Raw genomic sequence first — 18,482 nt, forward strand, 5'->3', positions numbered from 1 at the left:
TTGAGGAAGTTGTATGACAAGAATTGGATCTACTACCACCACCATAAAATAGCACAAGACATCCTTCTTAAGCCCTCCAGCAATCCTCTTCTTTGTATGGAGATCTTGAATAACACAATTAGGAGGAAAGAAGGTCATAGTACAATTATGACATTTAGATAATTGACTAATTGATAATAGGTTCAAGGGAAATTTTGGCACATATAACATAGAGGAAAGAGGCATAGAAGGAAACGAAAAAATATTAACACAACCATAAACTAGAATAGCTAAACCATCAACAAGAAGTAACTTTAGAGTGTAAAGTAGTTGGTTTCAAAGACCCAAATAATTTAGGACTGCCTATCATATGGAGGATGCACCAAAATCAATAACCTAAGGTAAAGAGGATGAAGAGGCAAGAAGCCAAGTTGTACTTGAATACATGGTTATCAAAATCCCAATATGGATCGTGTGATCCTATGATCCTAAAATCCAAACTTGCCTAACTGATCTAAAACTAAGAAGAAGCTTAATCATGTAGGATCCATAGAAGATCCTATCTGAATCATTACGATCTTAGGATCATGATCCCACTTGCAATCCTGCATATCCTAATTTTTTGGCCCAAACACTTTACTTTTTGCAATAGACACAAATTTTGGTCTAGTTGGTACAATTGCATGAAAAAATTAGGCAAAATAATGAGCAAGTTACGAGATTTGTTCGACCCAAGTCAAGAGAGCAGCTTAGCATCTCTTGAAAGTTCTCTTCCTTCAAAATCATAAGCTCTCCAAGAGCTTAGAGTTCTTTATTGGCAGATCTCAAGTTGTCTATCAACAGGTTTAGATTGTTCCTTCTTCCAACAACAGTAGAAGCCAACTGAGAGCGATGAGATCAACAGAGAGCTTCAACAAATAGAAAGTTGCATAGTAAGATTGAAAGCATAAAATTGCAGCATTGTAGCAGTTATGCATTATCCTTTTCTCTCTCCTTTTTCTCTTATTATCAACAAGACAAATACCTAACAGTTTTTTTTACCCCAAAGCAAAGAGCATATAGCTTTCTTTTTCCCCTTCTTTCCTTTCGACTAACCAAAAATTCTTCTTCATTCAACAAAAGCTTTTCTTTTTTTCCTCTTTTCATCCTTTTCCATATCTTTTTTATGGTTTGATGACAAAACCGTAGAAACTAAGAAGTTCACATCAGTTCATTGAATTAAGATTAGCAGTGTCTTGTTCCTTTTCTCTTCATTATTTTTGCTTTTCCTTTTAATTTACAATTATTGAATAAACAAGCAGCAACAGTTTGTCCTTTGTAGTACTATTCAAAATTTTTTAGGGTCAAAACTGTTGAAAGAAAAACTTGCCAGGTTCTAGCTAGCAAGCTAGCTACATTCTTGAAATTTGTTTTAATTTCTTAAACTTACTACAATTCCTTTAAGTTTATTGAGAGTTTTCATAAAATTCCAAATACATACATTTTTAATTTATTTTACATTGCAAGTGGAATATTATGATTCACAATCCAATCCAATCCAATGATCTAATACTGCAGACCTAGCGCCCACCACCCCACACCCCACCCCCACCAACGATCTTATGTGGGATTCTGATTCTAACAACCTTGCTTAAATGGGCTGCAGTAGCATTAGATGTAGAAGGCTGAATTTGGAGTTGTTGAACCACGGACAATATTGGTATACTCCTCTCCGAACACAGCAGATGATGTACTCAACTCCCTAGTGGAGTGGATAGGTGCAAGTGAAGTTTCAATGGTGGGATCACCCTTGGCAAGAGACTGATTGGACTAAGTCGGTTTTCCATGGAGATCCCAACAACAATCCAGAGCATTTTTTTCCTTACCACAATGCGTGCAACTGCGGGAAATGCCATGCTGAACACCTTGTCCTAATACACTACCTCTGCCACGATTGCTTTCCAAACCCCATCCTCCTCCTCCAATACTTCCCTTACCACAGTTGAAGGTAGTACTAACCATGGTTAAACTGTCACGAGATGAAGCTTGAGAAGAACATTGAGAGCTGTCTTTGGTGAAACATTGGATTCTAGCATATGTTTCATTCATGGACAATATGGATTCACTAGCAAGAATCAGATCACGAATGGATTGAAGCTCTGGCTCAACCTAGACAAAACTTAGCAACCAAAAACTCTGCCCTTTGCCCCCTTAATCATCTCAATGTCGGAGCTAACTAATGGGCCTGCCTTCTTGGTCATATTTGAAGAACTTATCATCAAAAACACGAGCTTGATTTGTATCTGGTGAGAAGCTTTCACGAAGATCATCCTATATGGCCTTGGCTGATCTATGAAAATCACATTCGCAGCACTTTGTAGTTCCATGCTGTTCCACAACCCACACCAGCAATATGTCATTATACTTCATCCAATCTTCGCAATCCTTGGAGTATGGAGATGGAGGAGAATGCAACAAATACTTGGGACTTCCTTCGCTTTAGTATACACACACCCTGCCTGAGACCTCAACAGGTAGTTGGAGGATCCAGCCAGTTTGATGGCTTTGATCTGTACATTAACAGTATCAGCTGAGGCTCTCTCTATAAAGGCCAACAAAAAAACCTCCTATACACTACAATCAGCACACATCAGTAAGGGGAATGCAGAACACAGCAAATCTACAAAATCAGGCACAGAACAGCACAGGCACAGAACAGCACTCCAAATCTTAGAGAAGTTCCAGAACTTGAGCAGGAAGTCTACGACGACAAAACAAAATTTACAATATCCCAGGAAGAAACAAAGACATAAATAGTCTCTCACTAATCCCGTCAAAGTTGGCTTTGAGCATACAGATGAAAGAAGACAACAATTTTGACCTCACAGAAGAGAGCAGACCACAACGAAGCACACCAGGCACTTAAAACAGCAATGTGGACACTCCAAAACCAACCTGGCAGCAGCTAGAAGCATGGGCAGGCACAAAAACAAAAGCTAGAATATCATGACAGTATCATCACTGCACCAGCAGTCGGCGAAAACATCAGGGCAGCAACAGCAATCTGCAAGAAACAGTAGGGGGCTGTCTTTGCATGAGTGAACTACCACGAGCCACACAACACCCACAAGAGTGACTCACAGCAGAGAGGAGGAGAGAGGAAAAAAAAACCCTAAACAACTCCCAAACCAGGAAAAAAAAAATCTCAAGGGTTGACAAAGGAGAGAAAAGAAAAAGGAGAGGAAGAGAAGGCTGTACTAGGTCAGAATAATCATGTTCAACACACTCAGATAGCATGCTGTAAATCTGAAATAAATTGAAGAACCAAATAGAAAATGCAGGCCTCGTGGTTAGATATGAAAAAAAAAAAAAAAGAAAGGGGGAGGGGAAAGGAATTTCATTTTCCTTAGACTTGAACTCATGATGAACCAGTAACAAAGGGCAACCTTACCTTTGATCCAATGTCTATCTCTTATACATTAATAATAATAAAAAGATTTAAGGATAAAAATTCCCCCACCCACACAACCTAATTACTAAAAATAACATATTTCCTTCTAACACAACCAATGAGGCCCAAGCTATCCAACAAATTCAGAGTTTGAATGTCTTTTTTTTTTTTTTTGGGGGGGTAAAAGAGGGCGGCACCTCCTAAACTTTATTAGAAAACCCCTCACTTATGGCAGAGGAAAACTGTGGTTATAATTTTGAGACTTTGGGACAATAAAAACAAATTTTCAAGACCTTAAAACTAACTTAATCAACATAAATCAAACCAAAAAATCAAACACCAACAACCAAAAAACTAAGAAACTAAACCACTAAAAGTGTAATAACACAAAACATCATGAGCGCAGAGAAGGAAAATCCAACAAGTCCAATCGAATCATTCCCCTGACTTGCTGAGGAAGATCATCTTAACAACTATATGATCGTGAAATACCAGATTCACCCTGTTTGACAAAGAAATCTGCACTTTTATTCGCCTCCCTGTAAACATGTTTCATTTTGAACTGTATGCCTCTTAATGCTAGCATAAGTTCTTCCCACAATTCCCATAAGTTCCAAACCGAGCACTTCTCAGAATTTATCCATTGAACCAACAAAGCAGAGTCACATACAATCTCCACTTGATCAAATCCGAGATCTTTGTACAGATTAATCCCTAAAATAATCGCCTTCAATTCAGCAATGTTATTTGTTCCATAACCCAATAATGAGGAAAAAGTTGAATAAACCTTTTTCATCTCTCATCACGCCTCCACCACCACAATTCCCTGGGTTACCTCTACATCTCCCATCCACATTCAACTCAACCCAACCTATCCCAGGTTTACTCCATCTGACTACACGAGGAAGACGAACCCCCACATTTTTTACTTGAATATCCAAAGCACAAAGGACTGCAATATCTGTGCAAAAAGCAGGTGTACATTTATTTTAACTTGTCTAAAATGGATCTCAGCCAATATTTAATATCAAGCCACACAGTTCTCACCGAATCATGAATTGATTCCATCCTTGCTCTACATCGACGAGTCCAGAGTCTCCAAATGATGAGACTAGGTATAAGACCTACCAAAATGCCTAACTGTGAGGCCCGTCTTGCACAACTAAACCAAACATTAACTCTGCCTTTCCAAGTACTCATTGCCATACAACTAACACCCAACGCCACTGCTGCTTTTTTCCATACCTCCTGAGCAAAAGATCCGGTGCAAAACACATGGTATAGAGATTCAATTTTGGCATTTGAACAACAATCACATCGAGAGGCCATCTGGACACCTACTTCTTTAATACAAGTATCAACCGGAAGACAAGCGAACCAAGACTTCCACATACAAATTGACACCCTTTTTGGCAACATAGGATGCCAGATCCAATTTGCAACTGAGAATTCCTCTTTATGGTCCCTTATAATTTCCCAAGTACTCGCCGTGGTGAATTTCCCATCTATTGAAGGTTCCCAAATTACTGTATCTGGACCCTCCTTACAAGAAATAGTAGAGTTCATTACTTCCTCAGCTTGATATTCACCCAAAAGATCCACTAATAAATCAACATTTCACCCATCTCTATCCTAACAATCTCGAGTTTGAAGCTTATGGTTACAGATTTCCTGAACCTTAGCACAGAGGGGTCCGGAGGCTAACCAACGATCAAACCAGAAAGAAGCCGACCCTTCTTTAATTCGAACACGGACATGCTCTAAAACTTCAGGAATCACATGAACAATTGATCTCCAGAATCTGGTTCCTTTCTCTAGTTTCATTTCTCTCAAGTGGTATTTCTTATACAAATACTTGGCTTTAAAGAATTGAGTCCACAGATTATCCATAGTTAACAATCTACACACAAACTTCATATGCAATGATTTTTTTACCTCCTCCAAATCCTTAATAGCCAAACCACCCTCACAAACAGGTTTACATATATTAGACCAGGAACACCAATTCCTTTTCCTTTTGTCATTTATTCCACTCCAAAAAAATTTTGATAACATAGAATTTATCTTTTTGAAGAGAGTAGTAGGAATGTCCAATACCGCCAATTGATGAACCGCCATTGATGATAATACATGCTTAATTAAAATTAGGCGGCCCCCTTGAGATAAAAGCTTAAATTTCCAACCTGCTATCTTTTTCCTTAATTTATCAACTAGGAGCTTTAAAATACGGGCCGTAAACCGACCCGATACCAAAGGAACACCCAAATATGTAGTAGGAAAACCTCTTTCCGCAAAGCTAGTCATCCTTAACAGAGATCTCTTCCGAGCAAAAGCAATTCTTTTTGACAAAAAAAATACTTGATTTTTATTTATTTATCAATTGACCAAACCAATCCTCATACTTCTTCAAAGTCTTAATAAGCATTCAAATGAAACTTCTCTTGCCATTGGCAAAAATAAGAATGTCATTCGCATAAAGAAGGTGAGATACCAAAGGCGCCCCACAAGGATGATAGTAAGCCCCTATCTTATTCTCCAAAAAAATTTTCTTTAGAAGTCGAGAGAGAACTTCCTATAAAATAATAAATAGATAAGGAGATAAAGGATCTCCTTGGCGAAGTCCTCGAGAAGGTTTAAAGAACCCTTTATAAGTGTCATTCATCATAATGGAGAACCAAGGAGAGGAAACACATTCAGCCACTAAACCACAGAATCTTCGTGAGAAACCAAAGCTTTCCAGAACCAAGTGAGTTTGAATGTCTTTATCAATAGATACTTGAATTGGAGTGGGCAGAATTCGTCTATAGAAGCATCATCTTCAAAAATATTAATTCCATCTAAAACTTCTAGAGTTGGAGGTGGCACATAAGTTAAATCCCCGAGACTATCATAAGAAGAGTAAAAACTAATCCTTGCTGCTTCCAAAATTTGATCCAAAAGTAAACCCTCGTCGCATTCAAAATCATTACTACCACGCTATCATCATCCGATACATCCCCCCATCTCTTACTATCTTTACTTGTATTAACCTTCTCAATAATTGGCTCCTCCACTATACTTAAAGCATCTTTATAATCTCTCTTTTTTGTTGTCACCAATCCTGAATATTTTCAGAATAATTCCTCCCCGAATTGCACAACAAGGCAACATAATCATATTATCGTATGGCTACTTTTTTAAATGATTTCAATTTATTAGAAGTTATGGTATGCATTATTGTGAAGATCAATGTATTCATAATATATGCCTTGCTTGTTTCAGAAACTCAAAAGTCCAAAATATTCAACATCTTAAGAAATGTTTCAAGCAGATGCTCAAAACTTGATACTAAGAACAGGTTTAGAGGCACATTTTGCCTGGCTTTGCCTCTTCAACCATCACCAAGTAGCCTTTCAAAGCAAAATTAGACATAAAAGTATTCAGTCTGCTAAGGTGGTCTGAAATGATAAATGGTGCCTTTGGTGGGAGCAAAGTAGCCACAACATTTTCAATTAGGGTATCCTTAGGAAGAATAGGAAAAGGGAGCTTGAGAGGTAGAGGAGATTTCTTCAAAGCAATAGATGATTTCCATGATGTATACACTGCATGAAGAGAGAGAATGTCAATTTGAATTTTCAAAAAAGGTAAGTGATTATTGTCAATAAGTTCCTTGGAAGAATGTGTTAGTCCCGAGGTTTCATTTAACCTATTTTTGATGATAACAAACTATTGTATACTAATAACTTTGTTCTCGAGTTTTTGTTTTAACAAGATTTAACCATTTAAGTTGACGAATTGAGAAAATTTTGAAGAGGTAAAACCCTATTTATTTGTACTTTTATCCTCTCAATTGTAATTTGTTTTATCCTGTAAAACTATAAAAATATTAAAAACGGCAAACAAAGAAGATTGAACCAGGATTTGTAGCTTAGGGCGATCAATTGGCCCACAGGGGGCGACCAACCAGTCCAAGTAGAAGTTAGAGGCAGTCGACCAATTCCTCATGGTAGTCGACAACGTCACCCAATTTTTGCCTACAACAATCTAATTATTTTCTCTAACGGCTAGTAATCGGTCAATCGATCTCTATAAGCGGTCGACCAGTCTAATAAAAAAAAATTCATGATAGACAAAAAATGGCTAGTTTTTCATATATGTGCCCTCTAAAGCGTAAGGAATATTAAAGAACGCATCCATATTGAATTTCCAAGTGTCCAAAATCTTTATTCTCTCTTAATCTCTCATATGCCTTAAATTTGTCATCTTTTGAATATTCTTTGAGAGTTTGTTTTGAACTTTAATTTGTAAATCATTCTATGTGAGGAAATTTTTTTTCTAAACTTCCTTGTATTTGGTTTACCTGCCTCCATTAAAGTGAAGGGTGAAATTGGTTGCCTTGTCTCTATAAAAAAAACAAGGAATTGTACTTAGTTTCCTTGGTCTCCGAAAAACAAGGGAAATAGTGGAACCTCAAGTTGGTTTGGCTTAGAGATTGGACGTAGGCCAGTTGCCGAACCATTATAAAAATAGTTTGCATTTCTCTATCCCTACTCTCCCTTACTTTAATTGCTTCAATCCTTGTGCATCTACTTATTTTTTTTAATTTACTTAAAATTTTGTATTTGGAACTTTAATTTTTATTAAACCCAATTCAACCCCTCGCTTGGATTGCCACTTGGGCCAACAGAATGGATTTAAATAGCAGCAACAAATAGCAGTATATAGCATACTGAAACAATAGTGTCCAATGAGTATAGCAGAAAGTGGGAGTAGGAATAAACTTCTGTTTTCATCATAAGTTTTGAGGGTCTCAATTTACAGAAATTTCAACAGAAATTCCGGTTTCAACTTAACAGAACATCATAAACTTATAACAAAATATGGGAATAATAAATGAAACTTTGGAAAATATTGAAAATTCTAGAAATTTCAAGAGTTGCAGCCAAATTTTCAAGAATTTCAAAAATTCAGCCAAAATATTACAAAAAACAAAAAAGAGGTAGAATTCATTTCAATCCCTTCAAAATATGAAATTTTCCAAAATTTAAGCCCATGGCAATGAAGCAAGTATAACAGCTATGAATTTTGTCATGTTAGAAACCTGTGAGCATCCAAATCAAAGTGACAACAAAGATTTAACGTGGTTCAGTCAATAACGACCTATGTCCACGGAGCACACACCAAGTATTCACTATCGCCGGAAAATATTACAATTCTCTCTCTCTCTCTCTCTCTCTCTCTCTCTCTCTCTCTCTCTCTCTCTTCCTCCCTTAGTCCTCTCTGCTCTCTCTAAGCTTCTCACACTTCTGCACACACATCTTCCACAGCCCTCTATTTATAGGCTTGGAATTTAAATCATATTTAAGATAAAATTAAAGATAAATGGAAGTTACAATAGAGAGGTTTAATGGTGGATAAATACACCTCGTGAAATTAATTTCACAGCATTTTCCAACTCAGCTCCTCCTGGCTGTCTTCTGGCTCTAGCTCTAACAATCTCCCACTTGGAGACAAAGACACCTCCTCAACCAGTATCATGAATAAATGATGTGCTCAAAATATGTCTTCAGGCATGAAGACCAACTGAAATTGAACACAACTTCAGTTTCTCTGTAGTCACCATCTTCCTATCTGCTCGATTCCTGCGGACTAATATGATGGTTGTCATCTTCACAACTGGTGTAAAAATGCTGTCAATCCCTTCCTTCTTCTCAAAGCCTTTGACTACCAACCGAGGCTTGTACCTTCTAGAGTTGTCATGTTCCTCTTTGATTTCGTACACCTACTTGTTGTGAAGGCCTTTGGGCAACTTCCACATTCTGTTGGAGGTGAGGGACTTCATCTCATCCTTCATCGCAAGCTCCCACTTACTCGTATCTGCCACCTGATATGCTTCATCATAGCATTCGGCCTCTCCTCCATCTGTAGGAAGTAAGTAATCAATATACCTTCTATTTGGTATATGGGACCAAGTACATCTCCTAAGCTCCAGAGCTATAGTAGGATACGGTGGTGCGATGATCTGCTCCACTGGTTCCTCCACCTGAGGATTTTCGGTATTCTTCTGTTGTGTCCCGACACATTCTGAGCGGACCAGTTCTAGTCCCTTCTTCTTTGGGGCACGGGTGTTTATTTGGAAACTAACCCTCTTTTGTTTCCCGACTATACAATTCTCACACATGTCAATATGTACTGAAATAGACATGGAGGCATTTGAGGTTAGAAAAAGTTTTCTGATTTTCTTACCTCACGTAATCGTTAGTCCACCCTTTGAAACTTTCCATTCATTGCTAATGAATTTCGTCTTGTATCCCTCATTTGCCAGATGAACTGAGATCAAATTCTTTCTCAGGTCTGGAATATATCTAACATCCTTTAGATTCCATACTGACCCGTTTATATTGATCTTCAAAACTCCCCTGCCGATTATGTCTCAAGGTTGATCGTTGCCAAGGTACACCTTACCAAAATTACCTGGTGTGTACTCCTCTGGACAATGTCTGCAGTATGTGGCATGAAATGAGGCTCCAAAGTCTAAGACCCAAGAATCCTGCTTGCTCTCCATCAACATCTCATCATTCTCAGAAGCAATATTTGCTTCTGTCTTTGCCCTCGTCTCGAATTCTTTCTTCTGACTCCTGCACTGGTTCTTGTAATGACCAGTCTTTTCACAGTTCTAGCACTCAATAACTTTTGTGCTCTGAGAACCTGTGTCCAGAGTACCTCTGGGATTTTTGGATTTAAACTGCCTAGGCCTAGATCTGCAGTGGTTGTTTGATTGTCCATGCCTGTTTCCTCTGCCTCGACTCTCCATGTTCAAGGCTGAACTCGAAGTGGAGCCATGGTTCGACTGCATTCTTATTTCTTCTGTCAAAATCATGCTGACGACTTCATCGTATACAAGCTTCGATTTTCCTGCGGAGGTACTAATGGCAGTAATGACACCATTCCAACTTTCAAACAACTAACTAAGAATCAGTAGGGCCCGAATCTCATTATCAAACGTTATCACGACTGAGGCGAGTTGATCAAACAACTCATTGACGTTATTCAAATGTCTGCTGAAACTCTCACCTGCAAACATGTTCATTGTAAATAGTATTTTCATGAGATGTACCTTGTTTGCGGCTGAAGGCTGCTTGTACATATTAGAGAGCACATCCATCAGAGACTTGGTGGATGTTATATGCTTGATATTGAACGCCACAAATTTCGACAATGTCATTCTGATGGCTCCAAGGGCTTTTCAATCAAGTAACTCCCACTCATCCTCGTTCATGGATGTTGGCTTATCCTTCAATGGTAAGTGCAATTACTTCCCAAATAAATAATCTTCTATCTGCATCTTCTAGAAACCGAAATTGTTTTCATTGAACATTTCAATTTTTGAGCTCTTTTCATTTGAAATCTCGATTCACTGATCTAGAGATGGAATTAGCTCAAATGGATAGCACGGTTGGATCCGGAACGATCTAAAACCCTAGAAATGGTTCAAGTCGTTTGAAAAACAGACCCAAAACGACTCCGAAAAGTTTAGTCAAAGTTTGGTCAAACTTGTTGACATGGCACTGCTGACGTGGCACCTATTGACGTGGCAGAGTGGGGTCCACCTGCTGAAGTGGCACTCACCCGCTAACGTGGCGGAGGGTCAGACCTAGGTCAGGAACCGGATCTTGGGTTTATTTGGCATGAGTCAGGTTTCGGGTAGGGTCGAGGCGGATCGGGTGAAGAAGACGCGTGCAACGCGTGCAGCGTGTGAGGGCACGTAAGCCTTTGTCTGAGCTCCGTTCAAGCTCCGGCTTGCACCTTTCTCTTCGTCTCGGCGAGCTGAATGCGATGGTGGCCTCAAAACTTGGTTTCAATCAACTGGACAGAGCTCTGATTTCAGGATCACTTCCGATCTGGCTTTTCTGCTCCAACCTGGCTCTAATACCACTTGTTAGGAACCTGTGAGCATCCAGATCAAAGTGACACCAAAGATTTAACATGGTTCGATCAATAACGACCTACGTCCATGGAGCAAACACCAAGTATTCACTATCGCTAGAAAATATTACAATTCTCTCTCTCTCTCTCTCTCTCTCTCTCTCTCTCTCTCTCTCTCTCTCTCTTCCTCCCTTCTTCCTCTTTGCTCTCTTTGAGCTTCTCACACTTCTACACACACATTTTCCACAACCCTCTATTTAGAGGCTTGGAATTTAAATATTTAAGATAAAATTAAACATGAATGGAAGTTACAATGGAGAGGTTTCATGGTGGATAAATACACCGCGTGAAATTAATTTCACCGCATTTTCCAACTCAGCTCCTTCTGGCTCCAGCTCTAACATGTCAAGCATACAAAACCTTGTATTTATGTTTGTATACTTCGATGTTTAAGTACTCAATCCTTCTCCAAAATAGTTTTATTAGATTTCATATTCTTCTATTTATTTTGAAAATATATACATACATATGATAGAAGAATGTCCATGGAGGATGAGAAATCCTCAAAAAAGAAAATAGAAACAAAAAGAAAAACAATTTTTTTTATAAAACCAAAGACATTAAGAAAGGGAAATTACAACCTAGGTAGGGGGATGAAATCCTCAAAACATGAAAAAAAAAAAAATTAAAAATTTAATAGAAATTAAAAAAAAAAATTAACCTTCTGTAAACCCTTCACATCAAAATGCACTAACATTTCAAATTAGCTAATTCCCTTTTATCCTTTTTCGCATTAGTTTTACCAGCATCTAGCCAAATTTCATTTCCTCCAGAGAAATAAGAAAACCCAAATTAGTCAAGAGCTTGAAGATCCTTCCCAAGAATCTCAGCTACAGGGTAATCAAAAATCCATCATCAACCATTTTCTTTTTCTCTATGCTATCACTTGTAGAAATGCTAATCCTCTCCAATCCTCCTATTGAAGGTGGCAGCATGATGTTGGACTAGAAGTAAGACCTAAGAAAATAATTAAGAAGAGTTAGGTTAAGGGATTGTGGGTTTAATTTGATAGTTATTATGTGTGTGTAGTATTAATCAGTTTAGGATTATGTGTATTTGGAAGTTGTTTGTAATATTTGTGTAAAGTAGGGGTACATTTGTAATGTAATGTAGTTTCAGGAGTTTATGTATATTTTCATGCAAAGAGGCTTTCTTATAAATAGTGTATGAAAGTCATACTGTAGGCAGTTATTGATGAGCGTGAATTAGAATTAAACGTGGGTTCCCCTGGTATCTCTTGTCTCCTCCCTTCCCTTTCCTGCCTCTCTTCTATTTCTTCTAAATTCTTCCATGGCTGCAGAACCTTGATTCACATAACATACACTAAATTGGCAAGGAAATAAGAAGCATGACCATACTATTCCCAAATTTCATCCAAAATTGAAGCTCCATCACATTCAAAATCACTAAGGCCATCACTATCACTATTCGAAACATCCCCCTAATTCTTTTTTTCCCTGCAAATGTTAACCCTCTTGTTGGTACCACCCTTTCAAACAACTAGTTCTTTAACCTACACTTGAACTTCCTCCAAAATCTCTTAGAATTTTTTTGTTATCTCACCTAAAGTATCTCGTTTTCTTCAGACTTCTTCCTCATTTCTATGCCCATTATCATAATTTTCTTCCTTACAAGTAGAATTTTCCCCCAAGACAACAATATTCCCCTGAACCTCATCCTCAAAACAAATTTGTTTCTTAAAAAACCAACCCTCCACCGCAAAACTTTCATTCACTGCAGACAGCCCATTAGAAGTCCTATCCTCAAACAAGAAAATTCTCTCCCTCTAAAACAACAAAATCATTTGAGTAACCTTTCTTTACTTGTCTCTACAATGTTTTAAAAGGTTTAATCAAGGCTCTCCTTAAAGCAAGGCATGCCTAAAATGCCTTGAGACTCAATCTAAAATACCAAATCCCAAAAAGAATAATGCATTATATACTGAACTGAGGCTTGCACATTTGCACAAAAGGCAAGCCTTTTGCACTTTTTTACGTGAGGCTAATGCATTTTTGGTGTGTGATTCTCAAGTAAGATTTGGTTAGAAAATATTAACTCCATGTAATGTCATAATATGAGTTGATTTCTAAAACTCTTGAACCTTAATCAATCCAAACAATTGAGTTGTATCTTAGATCTTGAAAAATAATTTGAACATTGTAATGTTATAGCTATTTCATGTCATGATTTATATAATGAATTTAAGTCAGCAATTTTTTGAATGACCAACAAGTAGTTGGCAAATTATATTTTATCTTTTTTACATTATATTTGCAATTTTTATTTTTAAAATATGTAATTTATTTACATATTTTTATCTAAAAATAAAATCTCAAAAGGCTTACACCCCAACGCCTTAGGGCTTATGCCTCGCCTCTCACGGATTAGAGCGCCTCACCTGACACTTTTTCCTTTTAAACAATTGCATTTCTATCCCTCTAATCTTTACAAAACTCTTCCTACTTTCTAGAGAAGAAATAACACCCTCTTCGCCACCATCATTCTGCTTCAAAGAAGAGCACTACATTTTCATTTGGTTGCACAAGTTTATACGCAAGAAGAAGGAATAGACTTTGATGAAACTTTTGGACATGTAGGTAGATTAGAAGCAATTCAAATTTTACCTGCATTCTCTTGTTACGTGAAATTTTAACTTTTTTTCAAATAGATGTAAAAAGTGCCTTTTTGAATGATTTCATGAAGAAGCTTTTGTAAAAGATCCTCCTAGTTTTGAAAGTGACACTAGTCCCAACCATGTTTTGAAATTAAACGAAGCACTTAATGGTTTGAAAAGAATCCTCTCATAGATGGTATGAAAGATCAAGTAAATTTTTAATAGGTAACAACTTTTCAAGAGAAAATGCAGGCGAAACTGTTTATAAAGTCTAAACTTTAAAGAAAAAGATTTCTCGTTGTTTAAACTCACGTAGATGTTGGTAGCATCTACTGACAATCATTTTTGACCGAACAATAAAAAACCCAATTTCTAAACCCTTCACCGACTAAAAAAACTCGTTCTTCCTTTTTCTCTACCTATCTAGGGCATTTCTAGTCCTTTTTGCCCAATGGTGATCATCCTAGGTGATCCAAAATGGTTTGCAATGTTTAAAAGCAACTTCGAAAAGTTTCAAGCTTTTGCACGAAAATCGAGAAAACCCTTATATTTTGGATTTTTATCCTCTTTTTTTTTTTGGTAATTTTCTACCTTTTCAAGAATTCTTAGGTATTTTTCCTAGGCCTCACTTGTGTTTTTCTTTATTTTGGTAAATTTTTTTTTTAAAAAAAAAAACCTCAACCAAAAAAAAAATAATAAATAAATAAACTAAAATAATAAAAAAATAGTCAAGAACGTGGCCGCACCCGCTTGCATATGGCCGGTCACATGCGTACGCATACATGCACGTTGCAAGTCAACTATCAATAGGGGTGGGCGTGTGCATGCACTTGCCTAGTTTTAGTTGAGCAGTGTCATTTTAAATGTATTAAAATTCAGAAAAGCAACATAACAAGGGCCAAAACAACGTCATTTTGGCCCATGTTCATCCCCAATGTTCTTTCCTATAAGAAATGGCTGGAATATCGCCATTTTCTCCCATTTTTCTCGGCCAACTCCTCCCCAGCTACCTCCCCACTTCCTATTTCAACCCCCGCGACCCCATTCCACCACCCCATGCCCCTCCCAACCTCCCTCAACCCTCTAAAAAGCCCAAAAACCACCCAAAACCACCCAAAAACCACATCATAACATCCCTTGACTCCTCCCTCTCTTTTCCTCTATAAAAGGTCACAAGGTGCAAGTGTTTTCCCATGTTGCTCCTAATCATTTTGGACCATTCCAATTTCCAAATCACCCAAGATGATCAAAATTGGTCAAAAAGGAGCAAAAATGCTGCAAATAAGCAGAGAGAAAAGGAGAACTAGGGTTTTAGCTGCCCCGATCTTCAATGAAGGGTTTGAAAATTGGGTTTTGGTTGTTCGCTCAAAAATGACTATAGACAATATTATATATGGCTCTACTAACTATTTTGTAAAGAATGTTCTCAGCTAATTCAAACAGAATTCAAAATGAGCCTAGTAGAAAAGCTTAATTATTTTCTAGAATTACATATCAAACAATGTAAAAATGGCATTTTCATAAGCCAAACCAAGTACACCCATGAGTTGTTAGGAAAATATGGGATGGAAAACTCAAAAGTAATTGGTACTCCAATGAGAATATTAAAATTGGATTTAGATGAGGAAGGTAAACCAGTTCACAATAATCTATATCGTGGTATGGTTGTATCCTTTTTATATTTTACATGCTAGTAGGCATTATATTGCAATACGAAGGGATCTTATTTAATAGTCATAAAATGAATTTTTAGATATTTACTTGAAACATAAGATTTAGGTTTTTGATACCCTGAATTCACTAAATTTAATTGTTTGGATACTCTAATGCTGACTTTGCAATTTGCAAAATAGATAGATAGACGTACTTGTCAATTCCTTAGATTGTGTTTTAATTCTTGGTTTAGTAGAAAGCAAAATTATCTTGTCCTAAGCACCTTTGAAGCAGAATATGTGATTCCTAGAAGTTGTACTCAAATATATGGACAATGAATCTGTTGCATTATTATGGTTTGAAATTTTAACATGTCCCTATCCTATGTGAAATATTAGTGCTATTTGCTTATCTAAAAGCCCTACCAACCACTCATGTACAACACATTGAAATTAGATATCACTTTTTGCATGAACATATTGTGCCTGATTACATACATACTACAAAGCAACTTGTTGGTCACATAGTACGCCAATGAGGAAGAGTGAGTGAGTTACTGTGAGGGGCAAAAGAAGGGGTAGGGGTATACCTAAAATAACTTGGAATGAGATAGTGAGTAAGAATTTAATAGTGCTGAATTTTTCAAAAGAAATGGTCCATGATTGCATAAAATGGCGAAAAGGAATCATATAGCCGACTCCACCTATTGGGACTTGAGGCTTGGTTTTGTTGTTGTTGTTGTTGTTATGTTCCCATAAACAATTCTAATACATAAGAGGTGAGCTTGGTATGTTTAATGATTAACTATTATTTACTTTGAATGTATATAAACTTTTCTTGTAATCTAGATGATTGAAGTGATTTCTATACTATGAAGAAAATTAAAATTCCCTTAAAATATTGGTAAGCATGCCTAAAATCCCACAATATTCCAAGTTCCAACAATATCAAGTGTCACAACAAGCTTCTCTTCCCATTGCATCTCTTCCCCAAATAGGTAATCCCACAGTATGCCTGTCATCCAGTACTTCTCATCCTAGTCCTTGGGTCATAGACTCCTTTACCACTAATCATATCACAAGTATATCTAGCTTCTTCTCCACTCTTCAATGTCCTACAAATTTACCTTGTGTTACTATTGCTGATGGATCCACCACTGTAGTCAAGGAAATTGGGACTATAAATCCCACTTTTTTCTATTTCTCTTCCTTGGATTTGATATATTCCTAAAGTCCCTTTCAATCTTATGTCTGTTAGCAAAATTACTAAATCCATGAATTGTTCAGTGACATTCTCCCTTGATTTTTTTGGTTATTCAAGATTTGAAGACGAGGAAGACGATTGGTGGAGGGCATGAAGCTGGTGGACTCTATCACTTTGAGCCGCTTTCTTCTTCTATCACCTGAACTACTGCTGCCACACCTTTCCAAATTCATTGTCACCTTGGTCATCCTTCATTGGAAAAGGTAAAATGTCTTGTTCCTAGTTTGAGTTCTATGTCTAGTCTCAATTGTGAGTCATGTCAGTTGGGAAAGCACCATTGTGTTCCTTTTGCTTCCTAAGTCAATAAACGTGTTGCAAGCCCTTTTATGTTAGTTCATTCTAATGTTTGGGGTCCTAGTATAACTATGTCCAAGTTGGGTTTTTGGTACTTGTATGTGGATGATTATTCACAAATGACTTGGTTATATTTAATAAAAGATCATTTAGAGTTATTTCATGTATTTCGCCTTTTTTTCCTGAAATAATTTGGTTTTCCAGTCTGAATACTTCAAAGTGATAATGCTAAAGAGTATTTTAGTGCACAATTCACTACTAATATGACTTCATTTGGTATTGTTCATCAATCATCCTATGCTCACACCTCAATAAAATGGGGTTGCAAAGAGGAAAATAGACATCTTCTTGAAATTACTCACACCTTACTTTATCAAATGCATGTACATAAAGTGTTTTGGAGTGAATGTTGTACTTACTACTTGTTATCTGGTCAACAGAATGCCATAATCCATTCTTAGTGGTAAAATTCCCTACTCCATTATCTTTCCCTATTCAGCTTTATTTTCTCCCCTTCCTCGTATATTTGGGTGTGTGTCCTTTGTTCAGCAACTAACTCTTGGAGTGGATAAGTTGGATCCTCATGCTATAAAATATGTCTTTTTGGGCTACTCATATACTCAAAAGGGATATTGTTGTTATAGTCATATGTTGCATCGCTTTTTTTTTTTTCTGCCAATGTTGCCTTCTTTGAGTGTAGCCTTACTACAACCAATCACTGAGTGCTTCTAAGCTCAATGAGTGTCTACCTAATCTTCTAGATTTTACTTTGCAGTCCTTGCCCAACCAACCATTTGAGTCTCCATGTAGTTCGAGTCCGTCTCATAGTCATGATCATCCTAATTTGCAAGTGTAGTCACGATGGCAGCTCCAAGGAAGAGAATCCTCCCTAGCTTCTACTATCATGCCTTTGGTTTCCTTGTTTAATGATCATACTCCCCATGATGTTGATCCTCCTATTGTTGTTTGGAAAGGTAAACGCATATGCGCTCAACATCCCATTTTCAATTATGTTTGTTATGACTCCTTATCACCCTATTATTGTTTTATTACTGCTCTATCATCTACTATCCTTCCTAAATCTGTTTTGGAAGCCTTAGCCCATTATGGGTGGAGGGATGCTATGGTTGAAGAGATGAATATTTTACATGACAATGGTACATTGGACTTACACTATAAAAGTCGAACGTGATAGTTCTGTGGCTTGTCTAAAGGTTCATCTTGTTGCTAAGAGATACACTCAGGTGTATGGTCTGGATTATTTTGATACTTTTCTCCAGTTGA

This window comes from Malania oleifera, chromosome 6 (assembly GCF_029873635.1).
Source record: "Malania oleifera isolate guangnan ecotype guangnan chromosome 6, ASM2987363v1, whole genome shotgun sequence".
NCBI classification, from domain to species: Eukaryota; Viridiplantae; Streptophyta; class Magnoliopsida; order Santalales; family Ximeniaceae; genus Malania; species Malania oleifera.